The sequence below is a fragment of the Schistocerca americana genome, chromosome 7, assembly GCF_021461395.2.
Source record: "Schistocerca americana isolate TAMUIC-IGC-003095 chromosome 7, iqSchAmer2.1, whole genome shotgun sequence".
NCBI classification, from domain to species: Eukaryota; Metazoa; Arthropoda; class Insecta; order Orthoptera; family Acrididae; genus Schistocerca; species Schistocerca americana.
The window spans coordinates 44,240,141-44,254,034 of NC_060125.1; the positions used below are offsets into that span (position 1 = coordinate 44,240,141).

General features: G+C 48.0%; 28 non-coding genes across 28 annotated transcripts; all 28 read left to right on the forward strand.

The window, feature by feature from the left end:
* Positions 1–35: 35 nt before the first annotated feature.
* On the forward strand, positions 36–107 carry Trnat-agu. The gene has a single exon. It is a non-coding gene; the product is annotated as a tRNA-Thr (tRNA).
* A 542-nt stretch (positions 108–649) lies between these two features.
* Positions 650–722, forward strand: Trnar-ucg. The gene has a single exon. It is a non-coding gene; the product is annotated as a tRNA-Arg (tRNA).
* A 438-nt stretch (positions 723–1,160) lies between these two features.
* Positions 1,161–1,233, forward strand: Trnak-cuu. The gene has a single exon. It is a non-coding gene; the product is annotated as a tRNA-Lys (tRNA).
* A 321-nt stretch (positions 1,234–1,554) lies between these two features.
* Positions 1,555–1,626, forward strand: Trnat-agu. The gene has a single exon. It is a non-coding gene; the product is annotated as a tRNA-Thr (tRNA).
* A 542-nt stretch (positions 1,627–2,168) lies between these two features.
* On the forward strand, positions 2,169–2,241 carry Trnar-ucg. Its single transcript has one exon. It is a non-coding gene; the product is annotated as a tRNA-Arg (tRNA).
* A 438-nt stretch (positions 2,242–2,679) lies between these two features.
* Positions 2,680–2,752, forward strand: Trnak-cuu. Its single transcript has one exon. It is a non-coding gene; the product is annotated as a tRNA-Lys (tRNA).
* A 321-nt stretch (positions 2,753–3,073) lies between these two features.
* On the forward strand, positions 3,074–3,145 carry Trnat-agu. The gene has a single exon. It is a non-coding gene; the product is annotated as a tRNA-Thr (tRNA).
* Positions 3,146–3,687: 542 nt separating this feature from the next.
* Trnar-ucg lies at positions 3,688–3,760 on the forward strand. The gene has a single exon. It is a non-coding gene; the product is annotated as a tRNA-Arg (tRNA).
* A 438-nt stretch (positions 3,761–4,198) lies between these two features.
* On the forward strand, positions 4,199–4,271 carry Trnak-cuu. Its single transcript has one exon. It is a non-coding gene; the product is annotated as a tRNA-Lys (tRNA).
* Positions 4,272–4,592: 321 nt separating this feature from the next.
* Trnat-agu lies at positions 4,593–4,664 on the forward strand. The gene has a single exon. It is a non-coding gene; the product is annotated as a tRNA-Thr (tRNA).
* Positions 4,665–5,206: 542 nt separating this feature from the next.
* Trnar-ucg lies at positions 5,207–5,279 on the forward strand. The gene has a single exon. It is a non-coding gene; the product is annotated as a tRNA-Arg (tRNA).
* A 438-nt stretch (positions 5,280–5,717) lies between these two features.
* Trnak-cuu lies at positions 5,718–5,790 on the forward strand. Its single transcript has one exon. It is a non-coding gene; the product is annotated as a tRNA-Lys (tRNA).
* A 321-nt stretch (positions 5,791–6,111) lies between these two features.
* On the forward strand, positions 6,112–6,183 carry Trnat-agu. Its single transcript has one exon. It is a non-coding gene; the product is annotated as a tRNA-Thr (tRNA).
* A 542-nt stretch (positions 6,184–6,725) lies between these two features.
* On the forward strand, positions 6,726–6,798 carry Trnar-ucg. Its single transcript has one exon. It is a non-coding gene; the product is annotated as a tRNA-Arg (tRNA).
* A 438-nt stretch (positions 6,799–7,236) lies between these two features.
* Positions 7,237–7,309, forward strand: Trnak-cuu. The gene has a single exon. It is a non-coding gene; the product is annotated as a tRNA-Lys (tRNA).
* Positions 7,310–7,630: 321 nt separating this feature from the next.
* Positions 7,631–7,702, forward strand: Trnat-agu. Its single transcript has one exon. It is a non-coding gene; the product is annotated as a tRNA-Thr (tRNA).
* Positions 7,703–8,244: 542 nt separating this feature from the next.
* Positions 8,245–8,317, forward strand: Trnar-ucg. The gene has a single exon. It is a non-coding gene; the product is annotated as a tRNA-Arg (tRNA).
* Positions 8,318–8,755: 438 nt separating this feature from the next.
* Positions 8,756–8,828, forward strand: Trnak-cuu. Its single transcript has one exon. It is a non-coding gene; the product is annotated as a tRNA-Lys (tRNA).
* Positions 8,829–9,149: 321 nt separating this feature from the next.
* On the forward strand, positions 9,150–9,221 carry Trnat-agu. Its single transcript has one exon. It is a non-coding gene; the product is annotated as a tRNA-Thr (tRNA).
* A 542-nt stretch (positions 9,222–9,763) lies between these two features.
* On the forward strand, positions 9,764–9,836 carry Trnar-ucg. The gene has a single exon. It is a non-coding gene; the product is annotated as a tRNA-Arg (tRNA).
* A 438-nt stretch (positions 9,837–10,274) lies between these two features.
* On the forward strand, positions 10,275–10,347 carry Trnak-cuu. Its single transcript has one exon. It is a non-coding gene; the product is annotated as a tRNA-Lys (tRNA).
* A 321-nt stretch (positions 10,348–10,668) lies between these two features.
* Trnat-agu lies at positions 10,669–10,740 on the forward strand. Its single transcript has one exon. It is a non-coding gene; the product is annotated as a tRNA-Thr (tRNA).
* Positions 10,741–11,282: 542 nt separating this feature from the next.
* Positions 11,283–11,355, forward strand: Trnar-ucg. Its single transcript has one exon. It is a non-coding gene; the product is annotated as a tRNA-Arg (tRNA).
* A 438-nt stretch (positions 11,356–11,793) lies between these two features.
* Trnak-cuu lies at positions 11,794–11,866 on the forward strand. Its single transcript has one exon. It is a non-coding gene; the product is annotated as a tRNA-Lys (tRNA).
* Positions 11,867–12,187: 321 nt separating this feature from the next.
* Positions 12,188–12,259, forward strand: Trnat-agu. Its single transcript has one exon. It is a non-coding gene; the product is annotated as a tRNA-Thr (tRNA).
* Positions 12,260–12,801: 542 nt separating this feature from the next.
* Trnar-ucg lies at positions 12,802–12,874 on the forward strand. Its single transcript has one exon. It is a non-coding gene; the product is annotated as a tRNA-Arg (tRNA).
* A 438-nt stretch (positions 12,875–13,312) lies between these two features.
* On the forward strand, positions 13,313–13,385 carry Trnak-cuu. Its single transcript has one exon. It is a non-coding gene; the product is annotated as a tRNA-Lys (tRNA).
* Positions 13,386–13,706: 321 nt separating this feature from the next.
* Trnat-agu lies at positions 13,707–13,778 on the forward strand. The gene has a single exon. It is a non-coding gene; the product is annotated as a tRNA-Thr (tRNA).
* Positions 13,779–13,894: the final 116 nt, after the last annotated feature.

Consider the following 13,894-nt stretch of genomic DNA (forward strand, 5'->3'; position numbering starts at 1 on the left):
CAAGAATACAGTACCCGAAAATTGCGCTAGGCGGCGCCTCCTTAGCTCAGTGGCAGAGCGCTGGTCTAGTAAACCAGAGGTCGTGAGTTCGATCCTCACAGGGGGCAAATGAATTTTGTAAAAGCCCCTTCTACCGTAGCCCTTTCGAAAAAAGCGGTCAAGGATAAAAAAAATTATGAATGGGTGCGGTATTAAAGAAGTGCTCTCGCAAATGAATAGTGCGAATGGTGCTATTAAAGTAGGCACCAGAAACTGCTGCTTTTGGCAGTCTCCGGAGAATGCCGACGTGAAATACTTAGTTCTTGTGATGTATTTTCTACCCCTGGTAGAGACCCTCGCGGTTGTCGTCGACGTCGGCGCCGCCGCCGCTTTGGTAATAGCGGCAACTCGCCATTGTATGACATAGGGTGAGGTACCTTCTGCAACCGACTGAGATGGCAGTAAGCGATTGAAGCTGATTTGCAACCTCTTGTTTGATCAGCGTCATAAGGGCTTGAATGTAACTTGCGATGGGACACAGCAAGAAGTAGCGTCGCCTTTTTAGTACTGAAATTGGAGATGGAGAATTGCGTCAAAGATGGGAAATTCATTCCGGCAAGCGTACAAATGGCGAAAATGAGGTGTGTGTGGGGAAGCATATTGCGCCAGTGACCGTGTGGCCTAATGGATAAGGCGTCGGACTTCGGATCCGAAGATTGCAGGTTCGAATCCTGTCACGGTCGAGTTTTTCCAGTTCTGCAAAAGATGCATGCTGTTTTACTGTGTTGTTTGAGTACTACAAAACTAGTTGAAAGTTGCTGCTGTGCGCTTCCTGGCTGCAAACCGGCGTCTACCTGAAGCTCAAGCAAGACAAAGGGGTTGTGTAGCGAAATTTTCGGCACAGTGCCGATCAGGAGAGTTTTCTTGGAACTACTGCGTCTGACTCAGGACCCAAGAGCTACGCCACAGGCGTCTGCGCACAGTCGAGCATGTGTGTTGAATAATGGTGCTGATAGCCACGTATCATTTCAAGTAGATTTGATGCCTTTCGGAGACAATTTTTCATTGAATAGGATTGTAGCTCATTTGTGGCAGCAGGAAATAAGCTGTAGTCAAAAGGATCTTCCATAGAGGGTCGCAGGTCGCATAAATACTGTATGGCTCGTAACGCGTTGTGTGGAGCCCGGCTAGCTCAGTCGGTAGAGCATGAGACTCTTAATCTCAGGGTCGTGGGTTCGAGCCCCACGCTGGGCGGCGCCAAATTTTGTGTCTACGCGGATGCAACCTGCGCCCCTCTCGTGAGCCTTGCGTAATGAACGTAACGGGTTACGACGATGCCTAGCTTCGTATGAATATCAGAGGAATGGTTTTTGAAGCTGAAAGTAACTCTGAAATGAATTAAATGTGTTGTTTTGAAGTTTTAGGCGTACATCGATATCGTGTGAGATGTGTAAGAAAGCAGCAGCTGTGCTAACTAAATACAAATAATGGTCGCTAATGCGGTGCGTTTCCAGCTGAAGGGCTCCGATTCACTAGTCCACAAGAATACAGTACCCGAAAATTGCGCTAGGCGGCGCCTCCTTAGCTCAGTGGCAGAGCGCTGGTCTAGTAAACCAGAGGTCGTGAGTTCGATCCTCACAGGGGGCAAATGAATTTTGTAAAAGCCCCTTCTACCGTAGCCCTTTCGAAAAAAGCGGTCAAGGATAAAAAAAATTATGAATGGGTGCGGTATTAAAGAAGTGCTCTCGCAAATGAATAGTGCGAATGGTGCTATTAAAGTAGGCACCAGAAACTGCTGCTTTTGGCAGTCTCCGGAGAATGCCGACGTGAAATACTTAGTTCTTGTGATGTATTTTCTACCCCTGGTAGAGACCCTCGCGGTTGTCGTCGTCGTCGGCGCCGCCGCCGCTTTGGTAATAGCGGCAACTCGCCATTGTATGACATAGGGTGAGGTACCTTCTGCAACCGACTGAGATGGCAGTAAGCGATTGAAGCTGATTTGCAACCTCTTGTTTGATCAGCGTCATAAGGGCTTGAATGTAACTTGCGATGGGACACAGCAAGAAGTAGCGTCGCCTCTTTAGTACTGAAATTGGAGATGGAGAATTGCGTCAAAGATGGGAAATTCATTCCGGCAAGCGTACAAATGGCGAAAATGAGGTGTGTGTGGGGAAGCATATTGCGCCAGTGACCGTGTGGCCTAATGGATAAGGCGTCGGACTTCGGATCCGAAGATTGCAGGTTCGAATCCTGTCACGGTCGAGTTTTTCCAGTTCTGCAAAAGATGCATGCTGTTTTACTGTGTTGTTTGAGTACTACAAAACTAGTTGAAAGTTGCTGCTGTGCGCTTCCTGGCTGCAAACCGGCGTCTACCTGAAGCTCAAGCAAGACAAAGGGGTTGTGTAGCGAAATTTTCGGCACAGTGCCGATCAGGAGAGTTTTCTTGGAACTACTGCGTCTGACTCAGGACCCAAGAGCTACGCCACAGGCGTCTGCGCACAGTCGAGCATGTGTGTTGAATAATGGTGCTGATAGCCACGTATCATTTCAAGTAGATTTGATGCCTTTCGGAGACAATTTTTCATTGAATAGGATTGTAGCTCATTTGTGGCAGCAGGAAATAAGCTGTAGTCAAAAGGCTCTTCCATAGAGGGTCGCAGGTCGCGTAAATACTGTATGGCTCGTAACGCGTTGTGTGGAGCCCGGCTAGCTCAGTCGGTAGAGCATGAGACTCTTAATCTCAGGGTCGTGGGTTCGAGCCCCACGCTGGGCGGCGCCAAATTTTGTGTCTACGCGGATGCAACCTGCGCCTCTCTCGTGAGCCTTGCGTAATGAACGTAACGGGTTACGACGATGCCTAGCTTCGTATGAATATCAGAGGAATGGTTTTTGAAGCTGAAAGTAACTCTGAAATGAATTAAATGTGTTGTTTTGAAGTTTTAGGCGTACATCGATATCGTGTGAGATGTGTAAGAAAGCAGCAGCTGTGCTAACTAAATACAAATAATGGTTGCTAATGCGGTGCGTTTCCAGCTGAAGGGCTCCGATTCACTAGTCCACAAGAATACAGTACCCGAAAATTGCGCTAGGCGGCGCCTCCTTAGCTCAGTGGCAGAGCGCTGGTCTAGTAAACCAGAGGTCGTGAGTTCGATCCTCACAGGGGGCAAATGAATTTTGTAAAAGCCCCTTCTACCGTAGCCCTTTCGAAAAAAGCGGTCAAGGATAAAAAAAATTATGAATGGGTGCGGTATTAAAGAAGTGCTCTCGCAAATGAATAGTGCGAATGGTGCTATTAAAGTAGGCACCAGAAACTGCTGGTTTTGGCAGTCTCCGGAGAATGCCGACGTGAAATACTTAGTTCTTGTGATGTATTTTCTACCCCTGGTAGAGACCCTCGCGGTTGTCGTCGTCGTCGGCGCCGCCGCCGCTTTGGTAATAGCGGCAACTCGCCATTGTATGACATAGGGTGAGGTACCTTCTGCAACCGACTGAGATGGCAGTAAGCGATTGAAGCTGATTTGCAACCTCTTGTTTGATCAGCGTCATAAGGGCTTGAATGTAACTTGCGATGGGACACAGCAAGAAGTAGCGTCGCCTTTTTAGTACTGAAATTGGAGATGGAGAATTGCGTCAAAGATGGGAAATTCATTCCGGCAAGCGTACAAATGGCGAAAATGAGGTGTGTGTGGGGAAGCATATTGCGCCAGTGACCGTGTGGCCTAATGGATAAGGCGTCGGACTTCGGATCCGAAGATTGCAGGTTCGAATCCTGTCACGGTCGAGTTTTTCCAGTTCTGCAAAAGATGCATGCTGTTTTACTGTGTTGTTTGAGTACTACAAAACTAGTTGAAAGTTGCTGCTGTGCGCTTCCTGGCTGCAAACCGGCGTCTACCTGAAGCTCAAGCAAGACAAAGGGGTTGTGTAGCGAAATTTTCGGCACAGTGCCGATCAGGAGAGTTTTCTTGGAACTACTGCGTCTGACTCAGGACCCAAGAGCTACGCCACAGGCGTCTGCGCACAGTCGAGCATGTGTGTTGAATAATGGTGCTGATAGCCACGTATCATTTCAAGTAGATTTGATGCCTTTCGGAGACAATTTTTCATTGAATAGGATTGTAGCTCATTTGTGGCAGCAGGAAATAAGCTGTAGTCAAAAGGATCTTCCATAGAGGGTCGCAGGTCGCATAAATACTGTATGGCTCGTAACGCGTTGTGTGGAGCCCGGCTAGCTCAGTCGGTAGAGCATGAGACTCTTAATCTCAGGGTCGTGGGTTCGAGCCCCACGCTGGGCGGCGCCAAATTTTGTGTCTACGCGGATGCAACCTGCGCCCCTCTCGTGAGCCTTGCGTAATGAACGTAACGGGTTACGACGATGCCTAGCTTCGTATGAATATCAGAGGAATGGTTTCTGAAGCTGAAAGTAACTCTGAAATGAATTAAATGTGTTGTTTTGAAGTTTTAGGCGTACATCGATATCGTGTGAGATGTGTAAGAAAGCAGCAGCTGTGCTAACTAAATACAAATAATGGTCGCTAATGCGGTGCGTTTCCAGCTGAAGGGCTCCGATTCACTAGTCCACAAGAATACAGTACCCGAAAATTGCGCTAGGCGGCGCCTCCTTAGCTCAGTGGCAGAGCGCTGGTCTAGTAAACCAGAGGTCGTGAGTTCGATCCTCACAGGGGGCAAATGAATTTTGTAAAAGCCCCTTCTACCGTAGCCCTTTCGAAAAAAGCGGTCAAGGATAAAAAAAATTATGAATGGGTGCGGTATTAAAGAAGTGCTCTCGCAAATGAATAGTGCGAATGGTGCTATTAAAGTAGGCACCAGAAACTGCTGCTTTTGGCAGTCTCCGGAGAATGCCGACGTGAAATACTTAGTTCTTGTGATGTATTTTCTACCCCTGGTAGAGACCCTCGCGGTTGTCGTCGACGTCGGCGCCGCCGCCGCTTTGGTAATAGCGGCAACTCGCCATTGTATGACATAGGGTGAGGTACCTTCTGCAACCGACTGAGATGGCAGTAAGCGATTGAAGCTGATTTGCAACCTCTTGTTTGATCAGCGTCATAAGGGCTTGAATGTAACTTGCGATGGGACACAGCAAGAAGTAGCGTCGCCTTTTTAGTACTGAAATTGGAGATGGAGAATTGCGTCAAAGATGGGAAATTCATTCCGGCAAGCGTACAAATGGCGAAAATGAGGTGTGTGTGGGGAAGCATATTGCGCCAGTGACCGTGTGGCCTAATGGATAAGGCGTCGGACTTCGGATCCGAAGATTGCAGGTTCGAATCCTGTCACGGTCGAGTTTTTCCAGTTCTGCAAAAGATGCATGCTGTTTTACTGTGTTGTTTGAGTACTACAAAACTAGTTGAAAGTTGCTGCTGTGCGCTTCCTGGCTGCAAACCGGTGTCTACCTGAAGCTCAAGCAAGACAAAGGGGTTGTGTAGCGAAATTTTCGGCACAGTGCCGATCAGGAGAGTTTTCTTGGAACTACTGCGTCTGACTCAGGACCCAAGAGCTACGCCACAGGCGTCTGCGCACAGTCGAGCATGTGTGTTGAATAATGGTGCTGATAGCCACGTATCATTTCAAGTAGATTTGATGCCTTTCGGAGACAATTTTTCATTGAATAGGATTGTAGCTCATTTGTGGCAGCAGGAAATAAGCTGTAGTCAAAAGGCTCTTCCATAGAGGGTCGCAGGTCGCGTAAATACTGTATGGCTCGTAACGCGTTGTGTGGAGCCCGGCTAGCTCAGTCGGTAGAGCATGAGACTCTTAATCTCAGGGTCGTGGGTTCGAGCCCCACGCTGGGCGGCGCCAAATTTTGTGTCTACGCGGATGCAACCTGCGCCTCTCTCGTGAGCCTTGCGTAATGAACGTAACGGGTTACGACGATGCCTAGCTTCGTATGAATATCAGAGGAATGGTTTTTGAAGCTGAAAGTAACTCTGAAATGAATTAAATGTGTTGTTTTGAAGTTTTAGGCGTACATCGATATCGTGTGAGATGTGTAAGAAAGCAGCAGCTGTGCTAACTAAATACAAATAATGGTCGCTAATGCGGTGCGTTTCCAGCTGAAGGGCTCCGATTCACTAGTCCACAAGAATACAGTACCCGAAAATTGCGCTAGGCGGCGCCTCCTTAGCTCAGTGGCAGAGCGCTGGTCTAGTAAACCAGAGGTCGTGAGTTCGATCCTCACAGGGGGCAAATGAATTTTGTAAAAGCCCCTTCTACCGTAGCCCTTTCGAAAAAAGCGGTCAAGGATAAAAAAAATTATGAATGGGTGCGGTATTAAAGAAGTGCTCTCGCAAATGAATAGTGCGAATGGTGCTATTAAAGTAGGCACCAGAAACTGCTGCTTTTGGCAGTCTCCGGAGAATGCCGACGTGAAATACTTAGTTCTTGTGATGTATTTTCTACCCCTGGTAGAGACCCTCGCGGTTGTCGTCGACGTCGGCGCCGCCGCCGCTTTGGTAATAGCGGCAACTCGCCATTGTATGACATAGGGTGAGGTACCTTCTGCAACCGACTGAGATGGCAGTAAGCGATTGAAGCTGATTTGCAACCTCTTGTTTGATCAGCGTCATAAGGGCTTGAATGTAACTTGCGATGGGACACAGCAAGAAGTAGCGTCGCCTTTTTAGTACTGAAATTGGAGATGGAGAATTGCGTCAAAGATGGGAAATTCATTCCGGCAAGCGTACAAATGGCGAAAATGAGGTGTGTGTGGGGAAGCATATTGCGCCAGTGACCGTGTGGCCTAATGGATAAGGCGTCGGACTTCGGATCCGAAGATTGCAGGTTCGAATCCTGTCACGGTCGAGTTTTTCCAGTTCTGCAAAAGATGCATGCTGTTTTACTGTGTTGTTTGAGTACTACAAAACTAGTTGAAAGTTGCTGCTGTGCGCTTCCTGGCTGCAAACCGGCGTCTACCTGAAGCTCAAGCAAGACAAAGGGGTTGTGTAGCGAAATTTTCGGCACAGTGCCGATCAGGAGAGTTTTCTTGGAACTACTGCGTCTGACTCAGGACCCAAGAGCTACGCCACAGGCGTCTGCGCACAGTCGAGCATGTGTGTTGAATAATGGTGCTGATAGCCACGTATCATTTCAAGTAGATTTGATGCCTTTCGGAGACAATTTTTCATTGAATAGGATTGTAGCTCATTTGTGGCAGCAGGAAATAAGCTGTAGTCAAAAGGATCTTCCATAGAGGGTCGCAGGTCGCATAAATACTGTATGGCTCGTAACGCGTTGTGTGGAGCCCGGCTAGCTCAGTCGGTAGAGCATGAGACTCTTAATCTCAGGGTCGTGGGTTCGAGCCCCACGCTGGGCGGCGCCAAATTTTGTGTCTACGCGGATGCAACCTGCGCCCCTCTCGTGAGCCTTGCGTAATGAACGTAACGGGTTACGACGATGCCTAGCTTCGTATGAATATCAGAGGAATGGTTTTTGAAGCTGAAAGTAACTCTGAAATGAATTAAATGTGTTGTTTTGAAGTTTTAGGCGTACATCGATATCGTGTGAGATGTGTAAGAAAGCAGCAGCTGTGCTAACTAAATACAAATAATGGTCGCTAATGCGGTGCGTTTCCAGCTGAAGGGCTCCGATTCACTAGTCCACAAGAATACAGTACCCGAAAATTGCGCTAGGCGGCGCCTCCTTAGCTCAGTGGCAGAGCGCTGGTCTAGTAAACCAGAGGTCGTGAGTTCGATCCTCACAGGGGGCAAATGAATTTTGTAAAAGCCCCTTCTACCGTAGCCCTTTCGAAAAAAGCGGTCAAGGATAAAAAAAATTATGAATGGGTGCGGTATTAAAGAAGTGCTCTCGCAAATGAATAGTGCGAATGGTGCTATTAAAGTAGGCACCAGAAACTGCTGCTTTTGGCAGTCTCCGGAGAATGCCGACGTGAAATACTTAGTTCTTGTGATGTATTTTCTACCCCTGGTAGAGACCCTCGCGGTTGTCGTCGTCGTCGGCGCCGCCGCCGCTTTGGTAATAGCGGCAACTCGCCATTGTATGACATAGGGTGAGGTACCTTCTGCAACCGACTGAGATGGCAGTAAGCGATTGAAGCTGATTTGCAACCTCTTGTTTGATCAGCGTCATAAGGGCTTGAATGTAACTTGCGATGGGACACAGCAAGAAGTAGCGTCGCCTTTTTAGTACTGAAATTGGAGATGGAGAATTGCGTCAAAGATGGGAAATTCATTCCGGCAAGCGTACAAATGGCGAAAATGAGGTGTGTGTGGGGAAGCATATTGCGCCAGTGACCGTGTGGCCTAATGGATAAGGCGTCGGACTTCGGATCCGAAGATTGCAGGTTCGAATCCTGTCACGGTCGAGTTTTTCCAGTTCTGCAAAAGATGCATGCTGTTTTACTGTGTTGTTTGAGTACTACAAAACTAGTTGAAAGTTGCTGCTGTGCGCTTCCTGGCTGCAAACCGGCGTCTACCTGAAGCTCAAGCAAGACAAAGGGGTTGTGTAGCGAAATTTTCGGCACAGTGCCGATCAGGAGAGTTTTCTTGGAACTACTGCGTCTGACTCAGGACCCAAGAGCTACGCCACAGGCGTCTGCGCACAGTCGAGCATGTGTGTTGAATAATGGTGCTGATAGCCACGTATCATTTCAAGTAGATTTGATGCCTTTCGGAGACAATTTTTCATTGAATAGGATTGTAGCTCATTTGTGGCAGCAGGAAATAAGCTGTAGTCAAAAGGATCTTCCATAGAGGGTCGCAGGTCGCATAAATACTGTATGGCTCGTAACGCGTTGTGTGGAGCCCGGCTAGCTCAGTCGGTAGAGCATGAGACTCTTAATCTCAGGGTCGTGGGTTCGAGCCCCACGCTGGGCGGCGCCAAATTTTGTGTCTACGCGGATGCAACCTGCGCCCCTCTCGTGAGCCTTGCGTAATGAACGTAACGGGTTACGACGATGCCTAGCTTCGTATGAATATCAGAGGAATGGTTTCTGAAGCTGAAAGTAACTCTGAAATGAATTAAATGTGTTGTTTTGAAGTTTTAGGCGTACATCGATATCGTGTGAGATGTGTAAGAAAGCAGCAGCTGTGCTAACTAAATACAAATAATGGTCGCTAATGCGGTGCGTTTCCAGCTGAAGGGCTCCGATTCACTAGTCCACAAGAATACAGTACCCGAAAATTGCGCTAGGCGGCGCCTCCTTAGCTCAGTGGCAGAGCGCTGGTCTAGTAAACCAGAGGTCGTGAGTTCGATCCTCACAGGGGGCAAATGAATTTTGTAAAAGCCCCTTCTACCGTAGCCCTTTCGAAAAAAGCGGTCAAGGATAAAAAAAATTATGAATGGGTGCGGTATTAAAGAAGTGCTCTCGCAAATGAATAGTGCGAATGGTGCTATTAAAGTAGGCACCAGAAACTGCTGCTTTTGGCAGTCTCCGGAGAATGCCGACGTGAAATACTTAGTTCTTGTGATGTATTTTCTACCCCTGGTAGAGACCCTCGCGGTTGTCGTCGACGTCGGCGCCGCCGCCGCTTTGGTAATAGCGGCAACTCGCCATTGTATGACATAGGGTGAGGTACCTTCTGCAACCGACTGAGATGGCAGTAAGCGATTGAAGCTGATTTGCAACCTCTTGTTTGATCAGCGTCATAAGGGCTTGAATGTAACTTGCGATGGGACACAGCAAGAAGTAGCGTCGCCTTTTTAGTACTGAAATTGGAGATGGAGAATTGCGTCAAAGATGGGAAATTCATTCCGGCAAGCGTACAAATGGCGAAAATGAGGTGTGTGTGGGGAAGCATATTGCGCCAGTGACCGTGTGGCCTAATGGATAAGGCGTCGGACTTCGGATCCGAAGATTGCAGGTTCGAATCCTGTCACGGTCGAGTTTTTCCAGTTCTGCAAAAGATGCATGCTGTTTTACTGTGTTGTTTGAGTACTACAAAACTAGTTGAAAGTTGCTGCTGTGCGCTTCCTGGCTGCAAACCGGCGTCTACCTGAAGCTCAAGCAAGACAAAGGGGTTGTGTAGCGAAATTTTCGGCACAGTGCCGATCAGGAGAGTTTTCTTGGAACTACTGCGTCTGACTCAGGACCCAAGAGCTACGCCACAGGCGTCTGCGCACAGTCGAGCATGTGTGTTGAATAATGGTGCTGATAGCCACGTATCATTTCAAGTAGATTTGATGCCTTTCGGAGACAATTTTTCATTGAATAGGATTGTAGCTCATTTGTGGCAGCAGGAAATAAGCTGTAGTCAAAAGGCTCTTCCATAGAGGGTCGCAGGTCGCGTAAATACTGTATGGCTCGTAACGCGTTGTGTGGAGCCCGGCTAGCTCAGTCGGTAGACCATGAGACTCTTAATCTCAGGGTCGTGGGTTCGAGCCCCACGCTGGGCGGCGCCAAATTTTGTGTCTACGCGGATGCAACCTGCGCCTCTCTCGTGAGCCTTGCGTAATGAACGTAACGGGTTACGACGATGCCTAGCTTCGTATGAATATCAGAGGAATGGTTTTTGAAGCTGAAAGTAACTCTGAAATGAATTAAATGTGTTGTTTTGAAGTTTTAGGCGTACATCGATATCGTGTGAGATGTGTAAGAAAGCAGCAGCTGTGCTAACTAAATACAAATAATGGTCGCTAATGCGGTGCGTTTCCAGCTGAAGGGCTCCGATTCACTAGTCCACAAGAATACAGTACCCGAAAATTGCGCTAGGCGGCGCCTCCTTAGCTCAGTGGCAGAGCGCTGGTCTAGTAAACCAGAGATCGTGAGTTCGATCCTCACAGGGGGCAAATGAATTTTGTAAAAGCCCCTTCTACCGTAGCCCTTTCGAAAAAAGCGGTCAAGGATAAAAAAAATTATGAATGGGTGCGGTATTAAAGAAGTGCTCTCGCAAATGAATAGTGCGAATGGTGCTATTAAAGTAGGCACCAGAAACTGCTGCTTTTGGCAGTCTCCGGAGAATGCCGACGTGAAATACTTAGTTCTTGTGATGTATTTTCTACCCCTGGTAGAGACCCTCGCGGTTGTCGTCGACGTCGGCGCCGCCGCCGCTTTGGTAATAGCGGCAACTCGCCATTGTATGACATAGGGTGAGGTACCTTCTGCAACCGACTGAGATGGCAGTAAGCGATTGAAGCTGATTTGCAACCTCTTGTTTGATCAGCGTCATAAGGGCTTGAATGTAACTTGCGATGGGACACAGCAAGAAGTAGCGTCGCCTTTTTAGTACTGAAATTGGAGATGGAGAATTGCGTCAAAGATGGGAAATTCATTCCGGCAAGCGTACAAATGGCGAAAATGAGGTGTGTGTGGGGAAGCATATTACGCCAGTGACCGTGTGGCCTAATGGATAAGGCGTCGGACTTCGGATCCGAAGATTGCAGGTTCGAATCCTGTCACGGTCGAGTTTTTCCAGTTCTGCAAAAGATGCATGCTGTTTTACTGTGTTGTTTGAGTACTACAAAACTAGTTGAAAGTTGCTGCTGTGCGCTTCCTGGCTGCAAACCGGCGTCTACCTGAAGCTCAAGCAAGACAAAGGGGTTGTGTAGCGAAATTTTCGGCACAGTGCCGATCAGGAGAGTTTTCTTGGAACTACTGCGTCTGACTCAGGACCCAAGAGCTACGCCACAGGCGTCTGCGCACAGTCGAGCATGTGTGTTGAATAATGGTGCTGATAGCCACGTATCATTTCAAGTAGATTTGATGCCTTTCGGAGACAATTTTTCATTGAATAGGATTGTAGCTCATTTGTGGCAGCAGGAAATAAGCTGTAGTCAAAAGGATCTTCCATAGAGGGTCGCAGGTCGCATAAATACTGTATGGCTCGTAACGCGTTGTGTGGAGCCCGGGTAGCTCAGTCGGTAGAGCATGAGACTCTTAATCTCAGGGTCGTGGGTTCGAGCCCCACGCTGGGCGGCGCCAAATTTTGTGTCTACGCGGATGCAACCTGCGCCCCTCTCGTGAGCCTTGCGTAATGAACGTAACGGGTTACGACGATGCCTAGCTTCGTATGAATATCAGAGGAATGGTTTTTGAAGCTGAAAGTAACTCTGAAATGAATTAAATGTGTTGTTTTGAAGTTTTAGGCGTACATCGATATCGTGTGAGATGTGTAAGAAAGCAGCAGCTGTGCTAACTAAATACAAATAATGGTCGCTAATGCGGTGCGTTTCCAGCTGAAGGGCTCCGATTCACTAGTCCACAAGAATACAGTACCCGAAAATTAATCTAGGCGGCGCCTCCTTAGCTCAGTGGCAGAGCGCTGGTCTAGTAAACCAGAGGTCGTGAGTTCGATCCTCACAGGGGGCAAATGAATTTTGTAAAAGCCCCTTCTACCGTAGCCCTTTCGAAAAAAGCGGTCAAGGATAAAAAAAATTATGAATGGGTGCGGTATTAAAGAAGTGCTCTCGCAAATGAATAGTGCGAATGGTGCTATTAAAGTAGGCACCAGAAACTGCTGCTTTTGGCAGTCTCCGGAGAATGCCGACGTGAAATACTTAGTTCTTGTGATGTATTTTCTACCCCTGGTAGAGACCCTCGCGGTTGTCGTCGTCGTCGGCGCCGCCGCCGCTTTGGTAATAGCGGCAACTCGCCATTGTATGACATAGGGTGAGGTACCTTCTGCAACCGACTGAGATGGCAGTAAGCGATTGAAGCTGATTTGCAACCTCTTGTTTGATCAGCGTCATAAGGGCTTGAATGTAACTTGCGATGGGACACAGCAAGAAGTAGCGTCGCCTTTTTAGTACTGAAATTGGAGATGGAGAATTGCGTCAAAGATGGGAAATTCATTCCGGCAAGCGTACAAATGGCGAAAATGAGGTGTGTGTGGGGAAGCATATTGCGCCAGTGACCGTGTGGCCTAATGGATAAGGCGTCGGACTTCGGATCCGAAGATTGCAGGTTCGAATCCTGTCACGGTCGAGTTTTTCCAGTTCTGCAAAAGATGCATGCTGTTTTACTGTGTTGTTTGAGTACTACAAAACTAGTTGAAAGTTGCTGCTGTGCGCTTCCTGGCTGCAAACCGGCGTCTACCTGAAGCTCAAGCAAGACAAAGGGGTTGTGTAGCGAAATTTTCGGCACAGTGCCGATCAGGAGAGTTTTCTTGGAACTACTGCGTCTGACTCAGGACCCAAGAGCTACGCCACAGGCGTCTGCGCACAGTCGAGCATGTGTGTTGAATAATGGTGCTGATAGCCACGTATCATTTCAAGTAGATTTGATGCCTTTCGGAGACAATTTTTCATTGAATAGGATTGTAGCTCATTTGTGGCAGCAGGAAATAAGCTGTAGTCAAAAGGCTCTTCCATAGAGGGTCGCAGGTCGCGTAAATACTGTATGGCTCGTAACGCGTTGTGTGGAGCCCGGCTAGCTCAGTCGGTAGAGCATGAGACTCTTAATCTCAGGGTCGTGGGTTCGAGCCCCACGCTGGGCGGCGCCAAATTTTGTGTCTACGCGGATGCAACCTGCGCCTCTCTCGTGAGCCTTGCGTAATGAACGTAACGGGTTACGACGATGCCTAGCTTCGTATGAATATCAGAGGAATGGTTTTTGAAGCTGAAAGTAACTCTGAAATGAATTAAATGTGTTGTTTTGAAGTTTTAGGCGTACATCGATATCGTGTGAGATGTGTAAGAAAGCAGCAGCTGTGCTAACTAAATACAAATAATGGTCGCTAATGCGGTGCGTTTCCAGCTGAAGGGCTCCGATTCACTAGTCCACAAGAATACAGTACCCGAAAATTGCGCTAGGCGGCGCCTCCTTAGCTCAGTGGCAGAGCGCTGGTCTAGTAAACCAGAGGTCGTGAGTTCGATCCTCACAGGGGGCAAATGAATTTTGTAAAAGCCCCTTCTACCGTAGCCCTTTCGAAAAAAGCGGTCAAGGATAAAAAAAATTATGAATGGGTGCGGTATTAAAGAAGTGCTCTCGCAAATGAATAGTGCG